This window comes from Lolium perenne, chromosome 3 (genome assembly GCF_019359855.2).
Source record: "Lolium perenne isolate Kyuss_39 chromosome 3, Kyuss_2.0, whole genome shotgun sequence".
In the NCBI taxonomy this organism is placed as follows: domain Eukaryota; kingdom Viridiplantae; phylum Streptophyta; class Magnoliopsida; order Poales; family Poaceae; genus Lolium; species Lolium perenne.
Genome location: NC_067246.2, coordinates 40,111,800 through 40,129,392, shown reverse-complemented (window position 1 = coordinate 40,129,392; position 17,593 = coordinate 40,111,800). Strand labels below are relative to the sequence as shown.

Sequence of the window (17,593 nt, the reverse complement as noted above, 5' to 3'; positions counted from 1 at the left end):
GGACCTCTTAATGTATAGCGGCGGCAGCGGGTGGTTGCACGCAATAACGCCGACGCGGACGGCCACGCGGCCATGCACGACGCCGAAACGCGTCCCTGCGTCACCTGGGAAAACTGGGACGCCATTAACGTCGCTTGACCAAAGGTAGGCGACGGGATTTTAGACTTCCGAGCCGCTGACGCGTCGGTCCCGCCACGCCTCGCCTCGCTTTTCGTTGTGTCTGGCGTGCCCGGAGCGTCACCTGTGGGCGGGGACGGGCTCGGGACGCCGGACACGGTATCGGGCCGCACCGGACAAAAAACGGGTTTGGGAAACGCGGCTTGGAACGATTTTTTGTCCGGCACGCCCAAATCGCTTTGGGGGACGGTTTGGGGGACGCGACTGGAGATGCTCTAACCAGAGAAGAAATATGTAGCGGCTATCAGCAAAGGGAACCAGGCATACTTCTTTGTACTTGCGATTGTGTTTCCATTCCCTACTTTGAATGAAAGAATTATGGCGAAAACATCCCATACTTGTTGGGGCATATCCAGCAACCAATACAGCTCACGGCTTTGAAAAACTAGCACATTCACTTCGACAAAGCTTCCAGCAGGCACCTATCAACAATTGGACAAGACTAAAGTAACATGTTAGACACGCTGGCGTCGCGTAGTGTAGTATAGTTAAATTAGAAGGGGCTAGAGTCCACCGATCAATCAACGGATGAGGTGTAAAACAAATTCTTTAGAAATAGGTATAACAGAACCTCCTACCATATAATCTTGAAGGATTTGCTCTTTGGAAGCATTGTCCTCCCTAATCTGAGCAGCAATACTTTGCCGACGTCCAGAGAAATCAGTTAGATCAGAATACTAGTCTTTCAGCTTAGTCAGTTCAGTAAGTAGACCATCATCCCAAACTTCAAGCCACCTATAGTCACAATGCATACTAAAGTTAAATCTTTCTCGGATAAAAAAAAGTACAATTCGTGTTTTATGTTCTTTGCAGATCTACTCTTTCTTGAGCACATTTTAAACGGGAGATAGACAAGAACCACCTTGATCCATTCCCATCTATCACCAGGCATGTTATAATCGAGATGCACAATAAACGAAGAACGAAAAGTAAAACACCGCAGAGGACACGAGATTTTAACGTGGAAAACCCTTGCAACACACAAGGGAAAAACCACGGGCGCCAGCCAGCAAAACTTCACTATTTCGGTGGTGTTTACAAACGCCGTAGGTGTACCATGATGCGACAAACCCTAGCGGCGACTTACAGGGAATATATATAGACGGTGGCAACGATCCGTACCTCGCTCCGCTCGTCAGAAGTTAGCCTCCCTTTAGTATATGAATTTGGATCACAATATAACAAGACACATCCCATGGCGCCATCCATTTTGAAAATAGCCAAAGAGTATGCTCCCATCCTTGGCATAAAATCTTCCCTCGCCATTAGCCTTACCCTTCCAAAAATTTGCATACCAACGGTCACCACTGTGAAAGTAGTACCAACCCTGAAGAGAAGAGGAAAATTTCAGAATTTCACAAACCTTGAAAGAGGGTTGCATTACTCAATCAAACATTCAAAATACATGGTCAACATTTAATACCATACAAGATGTTACTACGCACATGTTAACCAAGTACACTACCAACTGAATTCAAGACTTGGGCAACCCGCAAAAAAAAGAATTCAAGACTTGGGCTTTTGATGAAGCCCCGAGATAGGATTTTGGTATATAAAATTAGTTAAAAGGTACATATAAACTATGCAAATAAAACTGAAATGCAAGTATGAATTGATCTGTAGCAAATACATCTAAAACATGCCAACTGGTACAGGCCACACAGCCATATTTGATCGAAGTACACTGATAAACTATTACGATATGCAGCGCATATTTCTCACCATGAGATTAACCAGGTAAATCATGGAATAACAAGCACAATCTAACACTGGGTACCTGACTTAATAATCAAATGTGACCATAATCTAACACAATTTAACACAAGCAGAATCTAACAGAGAGGAGTAGAGCATTTCTAATATGACCTTTTCTGAATAATTCTAATGTGACCATTTCATAACTATCATGTACAAGATGGCAACTGAGTGTAGTAGTGAACCAAACCTTTCCATGAAATAGACCATCCCTCCATGTTCCATGAAATACATCACCATTACTGTAATAAAGGGTTCCCAAACCGGATCTTTTGCCATACCTCCAGAGTCCATCATAAAAGCTGCCATCAGTGTAGGTTAAGCGTCCCTGTGGAAATTAAGAAAACAAGATTGTCGAAAAAGTAATAATTACGACCAGCAAACTAGAAGAACAAGTACGCTAACGGGCTTCACCTTTCCTTCAGGGACACCTTCTTGGCATCTCCCTCTGTAAGTTCCTTCTCCAAACTGTATTTCGACTACTGGGCTCCATGTTTTTTCGGGTTCTCTTTCTGCATCCTACAAGCGATATAAAAGATATAAGAGATCATAGTTGTCATGCAGCAACCAAAGCATTGTAATAAAACTAGAATAGGAACCCGTTAATAGATGTTAAGGGTACTGCACATTATCTACCAAATTGTTAAACCATACACAGTCCTAGCATGATGAGTAGCTGGAGAGTGAACCATGAGAATGGATTTGGGTGCATCCTATTTAGGTTGCATAAACAAGACATATTGTTGGGGGGATGACCCCCGGTATGCCAAAGGCATGCCAAACCGGATGGTTTGAGTCATCAAGATACCGGTTTAAAAGTCATTACGGAATGAGCAACTAGGCTCTTGGCAAAGTAAGCCATACCGGTATCCCAGGAAGGGGGATACCGGAACTGGTTAAGAACGTACCGGAACACCGGAACAGGCTACAATGTAGCACGTCGACAAGACTGGTCAAAGATGCTCTCCAGAACTAGAAGACAAAGATGAGCGAAGCACTTCAGATTTAATTGAAACCATGACGCCAAAGGCAGAACATGACGTAAAAGGTGCCGGAGGATGTCACAGCTTCTGATTAAAGGCGTACCGGCATCACCGGTAGCTAAAGTAGCTTTGTAAAGTAGTTTGTCTAGTCAAAGATCCCATTAGGGTTTCTTCCCCTGTAAGCCACCCTCTCCCCTATATAAGGAGAGGGGGCACACCCCATCGCGGGTACGTCCAATCAGTTACGCTGTACACAGAAACCTGTAAGTTCTTATGACCAAGAGATAGAGAGATCTAGTGATGTCTTTGTTCTTGAGTTCATCATCGTCTACCTTCGGCCAAGGCCTAGTTCTTGAGGAATCCATCCGGAAACCTCTCCATCCATACCAAAAACCCTCCCCTGAATCCTCTAGCGTCCATTCGACCCCAAGATAAGCCATTCCATGGCATCTGTCTGTTCACCACGACGACAGTTGGCGCCCACCGTGGGGCCAGCAGCGGCGCTTGCTGGAGTTCATATTCGGGCGGGCCTCCTCACCGTCGGCGGCGAGCGTGTCGTCACCGCGCTCGTCGAACGCGTCCTCGACCTGGACTTCATCAACGACAACATAGGCTGCTTCGCCAACGGAGGTAAGTTCCCCAAGAACGGCCGCGTCATCGAGTTCGGGAGCCTCCGCATCTACTACGGCACTGTCCCCGAGCTCCAGCGCCTTTCGCCGGTGCTGGTGGCTCCGGACCTGCCAAGATCTGCGCTTCGCAGCGGCCGCGCCGCCGGCAGCGTTGAGGTGCCGGTCGTTGGCGCGGGCGACGCCGGCAAAGGACCTACGGCGGAAGGCGCGGGACAGACGAAGTCCACGCGCACGGCCAAGCCACCGACCGAGCGCGACCAGGTGGGTGCGGGTGCATCTACAGCGCCACCGGAGACTCCTCTCCAAGCGGCCATGAACGTGCTGGCAACGCCCATCGCGCAGAACATCGACCCGGCAGCGGCTCAGGCGGAGCTGGAGGCGCAACGACAGAAGCTGCTCGCGAACGGCGCCGACATCATCCGGGCGCAGCGCGAGCTAAATCTAACCCTACGTGAGTATAACGCTGCCCATGGCTTTGCTTCTGTTAGCGCTCAGGCTGCCAGGATGCCGGAGAACCGGCTTAGAGCTCGCAACCTAGATCATGATTTGCGTAAGGAAGTTCATGCCGGAAAGAGTACATCTGTATCTTTGAGCATGGTAGAGAAACCTAAGTACAGCAGTCCGGATAAAACCATAAGGGCTGCTAAGGCTACAGTAGAGCTGTGCGAATCGCTTTCCGGAGATGCTTTAGCTAAGCAGCAGGAGCTTGTTAGAGAGTTGCTTGAAACGATTGAGCAGCAAAATGCTGAACAACTTGCTAAGTTAAACAAGGCAGCGGCCTCGAAGTCTGCGCGTTCAACAAAGAATGCCGGAAGCAAGTCCCATGGGCAGGCATCGTCCCCCCATCCGGACAAGAGAAAAGAAAAAGAAGTGAATGCGCAACAAATGACTGTGTATGATCCGGTCCTTGCCGGAAAGCAACAAGCCGGGCGATACGAGGCCGGTAGAAAAAGCCAAGGGGCAGCTCGCGGTTATGCCGGAAAAGGCTATGCCGGAAATGATTATGCCGCTAGAGAAGAAAGCGGGCAAAATTATCGTGCGCCAAGAGGAGCATACGAGGAAATGCCTCCACCAAGGTACCGGCAGGCAAGGGCCGCGGTACCGGAACGTTACGATGAAGCTGATTCAGGAGTTGAAAGAGTTGCAGCCTACCAGAACCCTTTAGGGACACGGTTAGGAGAAAGATGCCTACCAGACCAGGATGCGAGGCACAGGCTGGATAGGATGTACTTGTCTGAAATGGTTGAGGCAGAAGGTCCTCCGGGTCCCAAGTGCTTTGGACCGCGGATCATGAAGGAGGAACCACCGGTTCGCGATTTCACGTTGCCCCGTGACACAAAAACATACGATGGCACCACTAGGCCGGAAGATTGGCTTGCGGATTACGTGACCGCAGTCTATGTTGCTGGTGGCGGAGGAACCGTTACCGGAGGAGGAAACCGGCGTTGGGCCGTAAGAATCGTACCATCTTTCCTGGTAGGACCGGCACGTATCTGGCTGAACAACTTGCCGGCAGGGAGCATAAACGGCTGGTTGGACTTTGAGGAAGCTTTTGTGAGCAACTTCAGCAGTACCTACCGGAGACCGAATAGGCCTCAGCAGCTCGCCTTGTGCGTGCAGCGTCAGCATGAAACAGACCGGGATTATCTGACCCGGTGGAACTCCATAAGGAACTCATGTGAAGGAGTAATCGAGGCGCAAGCCATTGCTTGGTTTTGCAATGGGTGCAGAAGAGGTTCACCACTGTGGCAAAAGCTACAGAGAAACATGCCAACAACTTTGGCAGAAATGATACGAGTGGCGGATAACTATGCGTTGGGGGACCCAATGCAACCGGCAGTACAAGCTGAGCCGGAACAAACAAACCAGCCTCAGCAGCGCCAAGAGCAATACCGGGATAACCGGCACAACAAAAGAAGGGAAGATTTTCCGGATAGAAGGTATGGGCAACAAGTAGCCGCGGTGCAGGATAATTCCGGCGCCAGCGGAAGCCAGAGGCAAAAAACCGGATCGCAGCTGTGGGCGGGTCCTAAAAAACAATGGGTTGAGAAGAAGCCCTGGGGCCAGAAAAAGAATTGGCAAGAACATGCAAAATACACCATGGAAGCAGCTATGGACCAACCTTGCCGGTGGCACACACCAAACCCGGCTAATCCGTCAAATCATCTGACGAAGGATTGTTCTTGGACCAAGTACTTGATGTTGAAGGGTGCGGTAAAAGATGCGCAAGCACAAGGCTGTACCACGGTACTGCCACCATCGTAAGATATGTTGCACCAACACCCACTACCACCACCACCACCGCTTACCGGGGCGAACGCTCTACCGGTACAGCCTCGGCCAAACCGGCAGCAGTACCAGCAAGTCCATCAGGTGGGAGAAGGCAATGGCCAACCGCCTCCACCGGCACCTTTGGGCCGGAATGTTTACCAGGATCCGAACGTATGCTGTGTTGTGTTCGTCACTGAGCCAACAGACAGGCAAAGCCTGCATCGCCGTTCCATGGAAGTGAACGCTGTGATGCCGGCGGTACCAAAATACATGATGTGGTCAGATCAGGAAATTTCTTGGTTGTTCAAGGATCACCCCAGGATAATGCCTAATCCGGGTGGTTACGCTCTTGTTGTAGATCCAATCATGCATGGGCCAACAACTCGAGTCAAGTTCAGCAAAGTGCTGATAGACAATGGCAGCAGCATAAATATCATGTACCGGCACACCATGCACACGCTGGGGATAACAGAAAACATGCTACAACCAACTCATACAACTTTCCACGGAATCGTCCCGGGGCTGTCCTGTTCGCCCATGGGAAAGGTCCGGGTGGATGTGTCCTTCGGAGGACGTGATAATTGTCGGGTGGAAAATGTTCTGTTCGAGGTGGTGGATCTAGACAGTCCTTATCATGCATTGCTGGGAAGACCGGCATTGGCGGCATTCATGGCCTCCACTCATACGGTGTATCTCAAGATGAAGATGCCGGCACCTCGTGGACCCTTAACTGTGGTGGGAAACTACAAGGTCTCACTGGAAACTGCTTCCGCCAGATCAAACCTGACAGAATCGCTGGTGATAGCAGAATAAAAAAGAAGGATGCAAACTGCGGTTGCGCTGGCTCGGTCCTCACAGTTCAGCTTAGCGGCAATGAGTGGCAGCTTGGGCACACCGGTTTTTAAGCCAACCAAGGAGACAAAAGACATCGTGCTGGACCCGGCTCACCCTGAGCGTACCGTTCATATCGGTGCCGGCCTGAGTGAGGCATAGGAAAGCGCGCTCATCAACTTCCTCCGTGAGAATCGGAATATCTTTGCCTGGTCTACTGATGACTTGGTAGGTGTTCCGAGGGAGTTGACTGAGCACTCTCTGAACATCCGGAAGGATGCGAAGCCGGTGCGACAACCTTTACGCCGGTTCGCTGAAGACAGGAGGAAAATCATTGTGAAGAAGTGACAAAGTTGTTGGTTGCCGGTTTCATCGTGGAAGTACTACATACTGAGTGGCTAGCCAATCCAGTGCTGGTCGAGAAGAAAAAAGAGGAGAACCTTGAAGCAAAAGCTCCAAAGGTGTGGCGCATGTGCATCGACTACACCAACCTGAACAAGGCTTGCCCGAAAGATCATTTTCCTTTACCCCGGATCGATCAAGTGATTGATTCTACTACTGGATGTGAACTGTTGTCATTCCTGGATGCCTATTCCGGTTTCCACCAGATTCCCCTGAAAAAGGAAGATCAAATAAAAACCGCGTTCATTACCCCGCACGGGGCTTATTGCTATGTCACTATGCCTTTCGGTTTGCACAACGCTGGTGCAACATACCAGCGCTGTATGCAAAAGTGTTTGTTTGATCAGATCGGCAAGAATGTGCATGTCTATGTGGATGATATTGTGATAAAAATGAAAATCAAGGAGACCTTGATTGATGATCTAAGGCAAACGTTTGACAACCTAAGAAGGTTCCGGATGAAACTCAATCCGGCAAAATGCACCTTCGGTGTCCCAGCCGGCAAGTTGCTTGGTTTTCTTGTATCAAGCCGGGGAATTGAGATTAATCCGGTAAAGATCCGGGCCATCGAAAGAATGACTATACCGCACGATATTAAGGAAGTGCAAAAGTTCACCGGAAGCTTGGCATCGCTAAGCCGGTTCATAAGCAGATTGGGAGAAAAGGTTCTGCCTCTCTATGCTTTGATGAAAAAATCCGACACCTTCGTCTGGACCCCTCAGGCAGACGCAGCGTTCAAAGAGCTAAAAACGATGCTGGCAACCGCGCCGGTACTGGCATCACCTCTAGAAAGGGAGCCCATGCTGTTGTACATAGCAGCAAAAAACCGGGTTGTGAGCGTTGTAGTTGTGGTGGAAAGAGAAGAGGAACAAAAAACTGTGCAGAGACCGGTATATTACCTGAGCGAGGTGCTCTCCCTCTCAAAACAAAACTACCCTCATTTCCAGAAAATGACCTATGGCGTGTTCATGGCCGCCACAAAGCTCAAGCACTACTTTGAAGAGCACCCGATGCAAGTGGTGACTGAAGCACCCATTTCGGATATTATGTCCAACAAAGATGCTAGCGGCAGGATTGCCAAATGGGCAATTCAGATATCGCCATACGTACCGGTATACGAAAGAAGAGATGCCATCAAATCACAAGCTTTAGCTGATTTCTTGGTTGATTGGGCAGAAATGCAATACAAACCGCCCGAACAAAAGCTTGAATACTGGAAGATGCACTTCGACGGATCCAAGCTCAAGGAGGGTCTAGGTGCCGGTGTGGTTCTTACCTCGCCTAAGGGAGATCATCTCCGGCATGTTCTCCAAGTACATTTCAGGGCATCAAACAATGTCGCTTAGTACGAAGCTCTGATCCATGGGCTCAAGGTCGCAAAAGAAATCGGTGCGCACCGGATCATTTGCTATGGTGATTCAGATCTTGTGGTGCAGCAATGCTCCGGAGATTGGGACGCAAAAGACGCCAACATGGCTTCATACCGGTTTCACGTGCAAAAGATTGCCGGCTTCTTTGAAGGATGTGAGTTTCACCATGTGCCGCGGGCGGAAAATGAAGCCGCGGATACGCTTTCCAAGTTAGGCTCCTCCCGGCAGGAAATTCCTCCCGGAGTGGCTTTGGCTCACCTAAGGATGCCATCGATCAAACCGAGTCCGGAATCGGAATCAATTTTTGTACCGGAGTCACACATTGTGCCAATGGACATTGACGAAGGAAACCCGGGGACTGCTCCGGTAAACTCGGGGACTGCAGGATCTAAGCCAGAAGAGGCTATGATGGTGGACAATATGGAGATAGATGTACCGGTATTTCTAGTCCGGGAAGCACCAGCTTGGGTTAAACCTATTAAGGAGTTCCTGATCGACAGCATCTTGCCGGTCGACGAAAATGAATCAAAAAGAATCCAAAGGAGATCCAAAGCATACACCATTATCAATGGAGAGGTGTACAAGAGAAGTGTAACCGGTATCCTCCAAAGATGCGTGGAGCCGGAAGAAGGAAAAGAAATGCTGGCGGAAATTCACCAAGGAGAGTGTGGGCACCATGCCTCGTCAAGAGCGCTGGTGGCAAAAGTGTTCCGGCATGGGTTCTACTGGCCCACAGCGCTAGAAAATGCTGAGGATTTGGTGCGAAAATGCAATGGGTGCCAGCGGTACGCCAAGCAAAACCATACCCCAGCATCCGGCTTAAAAACTATACCATTAACTTGGCCCTTCGCTGTTTGGTGCCTTGACATGGTTGGCCCATTCAAAACTGCAAGGAGCAGCATGACCCACATCCTAGTAATGGTGGATAAGTTCACTAAATGGCTTGAGGTGAAACCTATCGCAAAATGTGATGGGCATACGGCTGTGAAATTCTTGAAAGATGTTATCTTGCGGTATGGCTACCCGCATAGCATTATCACTGACAATGGAACAAACTTTGCTCAAGGTGAGTTCAAAAGATTTTGTGAGGATAACAACATCCGGTTGGATTTGTGCTCCGTAGCACACCCACAAGGCAATGGCCAGGTTGAAAGAACAAATGCTTTGGTGCTTTCTGGTATCAAACCAAGACTCATCGAGGCGGCTGAAAAGTCACCGGGTTGTTGGCTCAATGAGCTACCATCGGTACTGTGGAGCATAAGAACGACTCCAAACCGGTCTACCGGATACACTCCTTTCTTCATGGTTTATGGAGCAGAAGCCGTGATACCAACTGACATCATACATGATTCACCAAGGGTTCAACTCTATACCGAAGAAGAGGTAAAAGAGGCCCGGGAAAATGATGTGGACTTGCTAGAAGAAGCAAGAGAGTTGGCTTTGGCAAGAACAGCCATATACCAGCAGAACCTCAGACGCTATCATAGCCGGAAGGTTAAACCAAGGGTGTTCCGGGAAGGAGACTTGGTGCTACGCCTAGTGCAGCGCACTGAGGGGCGCCACAAACTCTCACCTCAATGGGAAGGACCTTTCATTGTGAGCAAGGCTCTACACAATGATGCCTACTACTTGATCGATGCACATGAATCAAAGAAAGGCAAGGCGGACAGGTCAGGAGAGGAAACCAAGCGCCCATGGAACATAGCACTACTGCGTCCTTTCTATTCCCGAAGTTGTGCTGTAAGGAGTTCTTTTTTTTGTACCTTATATGCTATGAATAAAAGATGCCGGCACCTCGAATGAATATCGGGGACTGCCTCTACCGAAAATTGCATGTAATGTGTCTATTTTTTCAGTTTACCGGTTGCTTGGTGAACATTTTTTTTTTACGGTTTAGTAACGTGCTAAACCTACCGGAGTCTTCGACTTTGCTATTGTCCGTAGACCGGCTTCATGGCAAGCGGTAGGAACTAAGCACGTGAAACACGAAGAGGAAGAATGGGGACAATCAATCCGAAAAAAGTTTAACTAACCCCGGTCACGCCGGTTTTTTGTGAAAAATTTCGAATTTTTTCTAAGTTCAAGAAAATGCTTGCTTGGCAAAAGAACTTTGTGACTCATACACCAAAAACCCCAGAGAGGTAGGCAGAGGCAAAGCAAAAGAACCAAGTGTGCATCGGATTGGATGCCGAAACAATTCCGGAATCTTCACAGTGCAAGATCAAAGCAAATGATATGCAAAATGCTAAGTTAGCACATAAAACTTAACTTAATTAGTTACCGGTAAGAAGATACCGGCATAACTATTGTAGCACAACCAAAAGGCATGATGAGTTTTATCTTACATCTTAAACCCCGGCATTCTGGGGTAGAATTTAACGAGCTTAAGTTTTGAGGCAACAGAGGTGAAGCAAAAGCATAACAGGGAATTCAGGCAATGGGAGGCTGCGCGCCGGCCTCAGGAGCTTCCGGAGGAGCATCGCCTTCTTCCGAAACGGCAGCACCTTCTTTGGCTTCTTCATCCTCCTCATCCTCGATGTCTTCTTCATCATCGGAAATGGCATCCTTGACATCAGGAGGAGGAGGGATGAAGGTGCACACGTGGGCGAACTCGGCAATGCGGTAGGCGCGGTCCTGGCGCTTGGCGACGTGAGCCGGATCCTTGTCGGCAGGTGAGTCGCCACGGAGGGCGTGGAAGGCGTCCAAGTCCAGGTCGTCATACTAGGAACAGGCGATGCGCAGAGCCGCATCCGCTCCGGCACGAGCCGTCGAGCACTTCCACTCACGGATCCTCCGGCCTGCGCCCTTCAGGCGGTCGGTGGTGAGCGTGACGTTGGCAGGCACCGGTTCCTCAGGCCACATCACTTAGCAGATTTGGATAGCCACTTCCGGAAGATCAGCAAGATGCCGATCCACGGAGCGCATGTGCTGGACCCGGGTGGACGGCGCGACCAGATGGTCATATGGATCCCAGGGCGCATCCGGATTGGCTATTTCTTGTGCCGCCCTGCGTTCCGCCACCTTCTTGTGGGCGTGCCCCTGGGAGTCCGGAAAGAGCCCTACAAGAAAACAAGAAAAAAGATAAGGATATGCTACCGGAAGATATAAGCTTATAAGCAAAAATGCTGTCCGGTGCTGCGAGGGCCAGAGGGGTCGACCACCGGAAGCTTATCCTTGCCGAGGCCCCGCGTCGCCGGCGTCAGATCCGCCCGATTCCACTTTTCAGCGTAATCGAGCAGAGGGCCCAGGTCAGCTCCTTGGCGTTGGAACTCTGTGATCCGGCCTACCTGGGCAGAGGCCGTCTCAGAGGCAACCACAGCGGCGCGGCCAGCATGCAGAACTACGTCTGCGAACCGGAGGATGGAGCCGTGGCCGCGGTCACCACCGCAGCAAGTTGCTGGGCGGTAAGCTTGCCGCTCTCTGGCGGTGTTGGCGTGGAGGCCGCCGGTGTGCCGGCTGAGGTTGCCGGAGGAGGAGTTGGCGTGGTCTTTGTTGGCGCAGGAGCTTCGGGAGCATCCTTTGCCGGAACAGAGCTAGCCTGCTCGGAAGAATCCGGCACGGCCTTGGAGGGGGAGGAAGCATCAGTCTTCTTCTTCTTCTTCTTTTTCTGGACAGGAGGAACCGGAGGTTCCACCTGCCCGGCATCTTCGGTGCCGGCGCCGGTGTTGCTGGCGCCGGTGTCTTGGGCTTCAGGAGGGGAGACAAAGTCCTCCTCCGCGCGGTGATCTGAAGATTTAGGGGCCGCGCGCCCCGAACTTGTATTGCCCCCCAGAGGGGAGGCAGAAGGATTGTCGGCACCAGATGGTACCGGACTTGGCTGAGGAGGAGTAGAGGTCCTGGTGGCGTCCTCAGAGGTCTCCGGCCTCATGCCAGAGGCGCTCTTGGAGATCTTCAGGGCAGGCCTGGAAAGATAGAAAGTGAACAAGTTCAGAAAAGGCAACCGGAAAAACAGAATCAGAAAACAAAGAGTCAAGAGAAAAATAGAAAGTGAAATCGGAAACTTACCCGGTAGCCACCGGCATCTCTCGAGACCGGCGGCGCTTGGTGGAGACCTTCCTCCCGCCAATAACTTCCTGCCGGGAGCGCTTGCCGGGAGGGGCTTCGCTTGAACCGGCCTCGGGCGTGGGCACCTTCTGCTTGCGGCCTTGGGAGGCGAGCTTCTCAAGAAACTCAGCCCCAACCTCGGCCTATATCGGCACAGCGCACTCCACAACCTGTGGGTTGGCGCTGGCTGAGGGGGCATCTACAGAAAGATGATACATGAGGAAGCGAAAGAATAAAATACCTCAAGAACAGTGACCTCATCGTCAGAATCAGAGCCCTTGCCAGAAAAGTTACCGGGGCGTGGAGTGTGGGTGCGGCCCATCTTCTGCTCTCCCTTGACGTAGGGGTCAGCGTCGGAGTCGTCCTCGAAGACCCGGTCCGGCGTGTAGGAAGCCGGATGCTCCTGGCCGATCCGGCGGAAGTTCTGAGATACAAAGACAAAACGTTAGAGCAAGATACGTATGGTAATACCGGAAAAAGCTTCCCGAAGATCCCAAAGTCTTACTCGCCGCGGAGGAGAGTTGCGGCGACTGTAAGGGGTCAGCCCGTATTTCCCGCTGGGGCTCAGCGGGTTTTGGCAGATCTGCTTGGCCTTAAGGACCAAGTCAGTAGCGCTCAGCCGGTGGGTTGTGATCCTTGTCGGGTCCATTGGCCCCGACATTTCGCTAATCTTGTGGGCGCGCCGCTGAAGGGGCAGCACCCGGCGCGCGAGGAAAGCGCGGATCAGATCCTCCGCGCAGAGGTTGGTCTCCTTCTTGTTGGTGTCGATGAAGCCGGAGATCCGGAGGGATTCCTTGTCATCCTTGGGATGATGGAGCCAGTTCTTCATGGAGGGCGGCCCGGGAACATATGCCGGAAGATTGATGAAGTCTTCCGGACCGCCGTTCTGGACGTAGAAAAAGGTCCTCTGCTAGGTCCTGACAGAGTCTAGACCGGAGAGTTTGTAGAAGTTGCTCCCGGCGCGGGGGGACAAAATGCAGCCCCCACACCGAACAAAGGGTTTGGGCTGAGGAAGTTTCCTATCCTGGATAGAGTTCTTCCGAGGATAGTAAAAGAAAGAGAAGTTGTCGACAGAAGGAGTGATACCGCAATATCCCTCCATGAAGGCGGTGAAGGAAGAAAGATAAAAGATAGCATTGCCCGGAAGATGGTGGGGCTGAAGCTCGTAGAGGTCTAGAAAGCGCCGGAAGAAATGAGCGGCGAAGACCACAACCTCACCCGGCTGCTCGGGCTGGCGCTCCTTGCCGGGGATCCGACACCAAACCTCTTCCGGAATCCTCCAGGAGCGGTAGAGCCAGTCGATCTCCGCCTGGGTCACATCGGAGCCCATCCAGGCTCCTCGCGTATAGGAGTCCAGATCAACTCCGGCGCCCTGGCTGGAGCTGCCGGCTTCTCCTTGGTTTCCGGTAGCAGGAGTCGAGCTACCGGTACCGGCCTCGCTTTGGGCAAGATCTGCCTCGAGCCCGTCGGAGTGTGTTTCAGCCGAAGCTTCTCCGAAAGAAGATGAGGGGATTACGGTGTGGTGGCTACCGGAAGAAGCATCCGAAAGGTAGTCCACGGAAGACATTATCAGGAAGGGTACAAGATCTACCTAGAAACAAGTTTCCCAAAGCCTAGCCTCGCGCGAAGATCTACGAGTAAGAGGAAAAGCAAAGGAAAAGAGAAGGTAAATACACTACTGGCCCAAGAACTGGAAAGCAAAAAAGAAGAGGGCAAACAGGCATTGGGGCTCACCTGAGGCAGCGGAAGATGTGAAGAAGAGGGTCGCCGGAGGCGCAGCGGGCTCGCAGTCGTCGATGTAGGCCAGCAACGAAGAGGGGCAGAAGCCGACGGAGGAAGCTCGTTGCAGCGGCGGCGAAGGAGCGTCGGAGGTTCTCTGCACGGCGGAGACCTTCAGCGCAACGGGAGCAACGGCACTGGTTCGTCGGGAGCAGTGCTCTGGCGGTGACCGGCGGCAACGGGAGCGCAAGGGGGCGAGGAGCTCTGTGCGCAGGAAAGGGGGCGAATGCGGAGAAGAGGACGAAGTGGAACCGCACCCCAGTTATATAGGAAGAAGGAGAAGTGGGCCGGCAACCGCTGGGCCGCGGCGGTTCGGATCGTGGGCCGCCACGTGGCATGCGGATACACGCGCAGAAAATACAAGGACACAGGGAGGCCACACGGATCCGGAACGGCAGCGCGGATCTGGTGCGGCGCCATAAATGCTGGCGCAGAAGACGAACCGAAGTGACCACTGACACTGTCGCGCGCCAGGCACAATGCGCATGTCACTGACAGGCGCAGTACCCGATATATTCTCGACTTCGTCGAGCAGAGGATTAATGACAGAGATACCAGAGAAAATCGGTACGAAGACACAAGTTCGGCAAAAACGCCGAAGAGTTTGATCCGGATTCCGGAAGGGTTAAACCGGTACCTTGAGAAAAGAGAACCTGGCATGGTCCGTTGGATAGGATCCACCGGACTATACCAGCTTCGGGGACTAATGTTAGGGGGATGACCCCCGGTATGCCAAAGGCATGCCAAACCGGATGGTTTGAGCCATCAAGATACCGGTTTAAAGGTCATTACGGAATGAGCAACTAGGCTCTTGGCAAAGTAAGCCATACCGGTATACCAGGAAGGGGGATACCGGAACTGGTTAAGAACGTACCGGAACACCGGAACAGGCTACACTGTAGCACGTCGGCAAGACTGGTCAAAGATGCTCTCCAGAACTAGAAGACAAAGATGAGCGAAGCACTTCAGTTTTAATCGAAACCATGACGCCAAAGGCAGAAGATGACGTAAAAGGTGCCGGAGGATGTCACAGCTTCTGATTAAAGGCGTACCGGCATCACCGGTAGCTAAAGTAGCTTTGTAAAGTAGTTTGTCTAGTCAAAGATACCATTAGGGTTTCTTCCCCTGTAAGCCACCCTCTCCCCTATATAAGGAGAGGGGGCACACCCCATCGCGGGTACGTCCAATTAGTTACGCTGTACACAAAAACCTGTAAGTTCTTATGACCAAGAGATAGAGAGATCTAGTGCTGTCTTTGTTCTTGAGTTCATCATCGTCTACCTTCGGCCAAGGCCTAGTTCTTGAGGAATCCATCCGGAAACCTCTCCATCCATACCAAAAACCCTCCCCCGAATCCTCTAGCGTCCATTCGGCCCCAAGATAAGCCATCCCATGGCATCTGTCTGTTCACCACGATGACACATATAATTTGATGATGAACCTGCATGAGATCAAAAGATTGTACTAAAATGTGATGGCACTGCTCATCCCCAAATGTGATTAACATAACTTCAACTCAGTTTGCATTTTTCCAATTTAATTTTAGTAAGACAGGCTAGCTACTGAACCTCCAGATGAGGAATGTCTTAATCCTTAACAGCAAACTATACCAGGAGAAAATCTAAGATAAGTCTCCATAAGTGAAAAATGACAGAGGAACATAAGGAAGAGGGAGGGAGACTAACGGGCATTGATGCAGCTCGGCTGGCAGCTGAGCCACGTTTTCGAGATTTATCCATTCTGCCCTTTAGGAGTGCTGCTGCGGAACTACATATCTCCATCACTTTCTCCAAACCAACATCAGTAAGTGAGGGTCCAGAGGCTGCATTCCCAGTAGCTGGCGATGTGCTATCAGTAGCATTAGGAGTTTCAGGCTGTATATTCGGAGAATGATCATACTGAGATTCAGGAGATTTTACACCAACAGGCAGAGTGATAACATCGAGCTCATTACTTCGATTGCCTCTAATCCTCTATCTGTTGTTGTACGCTCTTTAGCCCATAGTTGTGCAATAGCAAAGGCAGGGGCATTGCTCCAGAAATTATGCCCCTTCTCTGAACTTAAATCCACTGCCAATGAGGATAAAACTAGGATGCTTCACCAAAATGAAAAAAAACAAAGAACCTAGTATAAGTAATTTTACCTCTGCCAACATCTACATTAATTTCTCCATCAGATTCTAAATTAGCTTCTTGAAACTCTGGCTGTGCTCTCCCGTTGTCGCTATTAGATTCCCTAAGACTCCCTAAGACAGAATTGCAATGAACATCACTTGGCTTATAATAACTAGAAGATAACACTAAAGAAGGAAAAATATTCCCTGGGAAAATACAAAATGTGTCTGTACATTACCTTTCAGGTTTGACATTTTCCATCTCTTCAGAAATAAAATTAGAAGCACTTGAAAGTTTTGATAATCCTTGTTCTGCCAAGCTCAATCCACTGTCAGGAGGTTGCCAGAATGAGTTATTTGACCAAACTTCTTTAAGCTCTGGAGTGTCTCCTCCCATAAGAGAGGATATAAAAGGAAAACGCAAAGCTAAGCTCGCAAGGAACCCCTCCTTTACCGAGGTAACATTTTCAACGCAGTTATTTTTGGAAACAAACATTGCGTACATTTGTCATATAATTATATGCTGCTACTAATATACATGAACATCATATATTTAAAAAATGCAATCCTGACCATCATAAGGCCAGATGGTAGTATATAGGCAAAACTGAAAAGAGCACCCGCTAGGCAGATAGTACACACTGTTTGTACAGTAAGCTTCTGAATACAAATAGATTTCATTACTATGATACAAGATTATACCAAAATAGTGATATCATACATGCAGAAGTTATAGAATAAAATCCATGAACAAATTAGAAGTATGTACCGGCATAGTCACATATAACAGGTTCATTCATACTAGAATCATGAGATCCAAATAGAGAAGGGATACTAACTATAAAATAGGAAATACTACCTCTGTCCATAAACACATATCTTAGATTTGTTAAATTTTGGATGTATGTAGACACTATTAGTGTATAAACACATCCAAAGTTAGATAAATCTAAGACGGAGGGAGAGTAAGAATCTCAACCAGCACTATGTTTGATAAATAATAATTGTTGATTAATAAATATTAAATGCATTCCCATTTGAAGCTCGCAGGTTCAGACTTCCATCAGAGAGTTAAGTAATAACATAGTTAGATTGTGATGAAATATGTACTGCAAAGAGTAGGTTAAAAGATTAACTTTTTTTCGAGAAAACGCAAAGAGTATAATTTTCAAATGATAGAATTGCAGAGGGGAAAATTGTGTGCTGGTGGTAGCGGACGGAGCTCGCCACGCTTCAAC

At 49.9% G+C, this 17,593-nt stretch overlaps 1 pseudogene; it reads right to left on the bottom strand.

The window, feature by feature from the left end:
* Positions 1-1,348: 1,348 nt before the first annotated feature.
* Positions 1,349-16,610, bottom strand: LOC127339046 (uncharacterized; annotated as a pseudogene).
* Between the last annotated feature and the right edge of the window lie 983 nt (positions 16,611-17,593).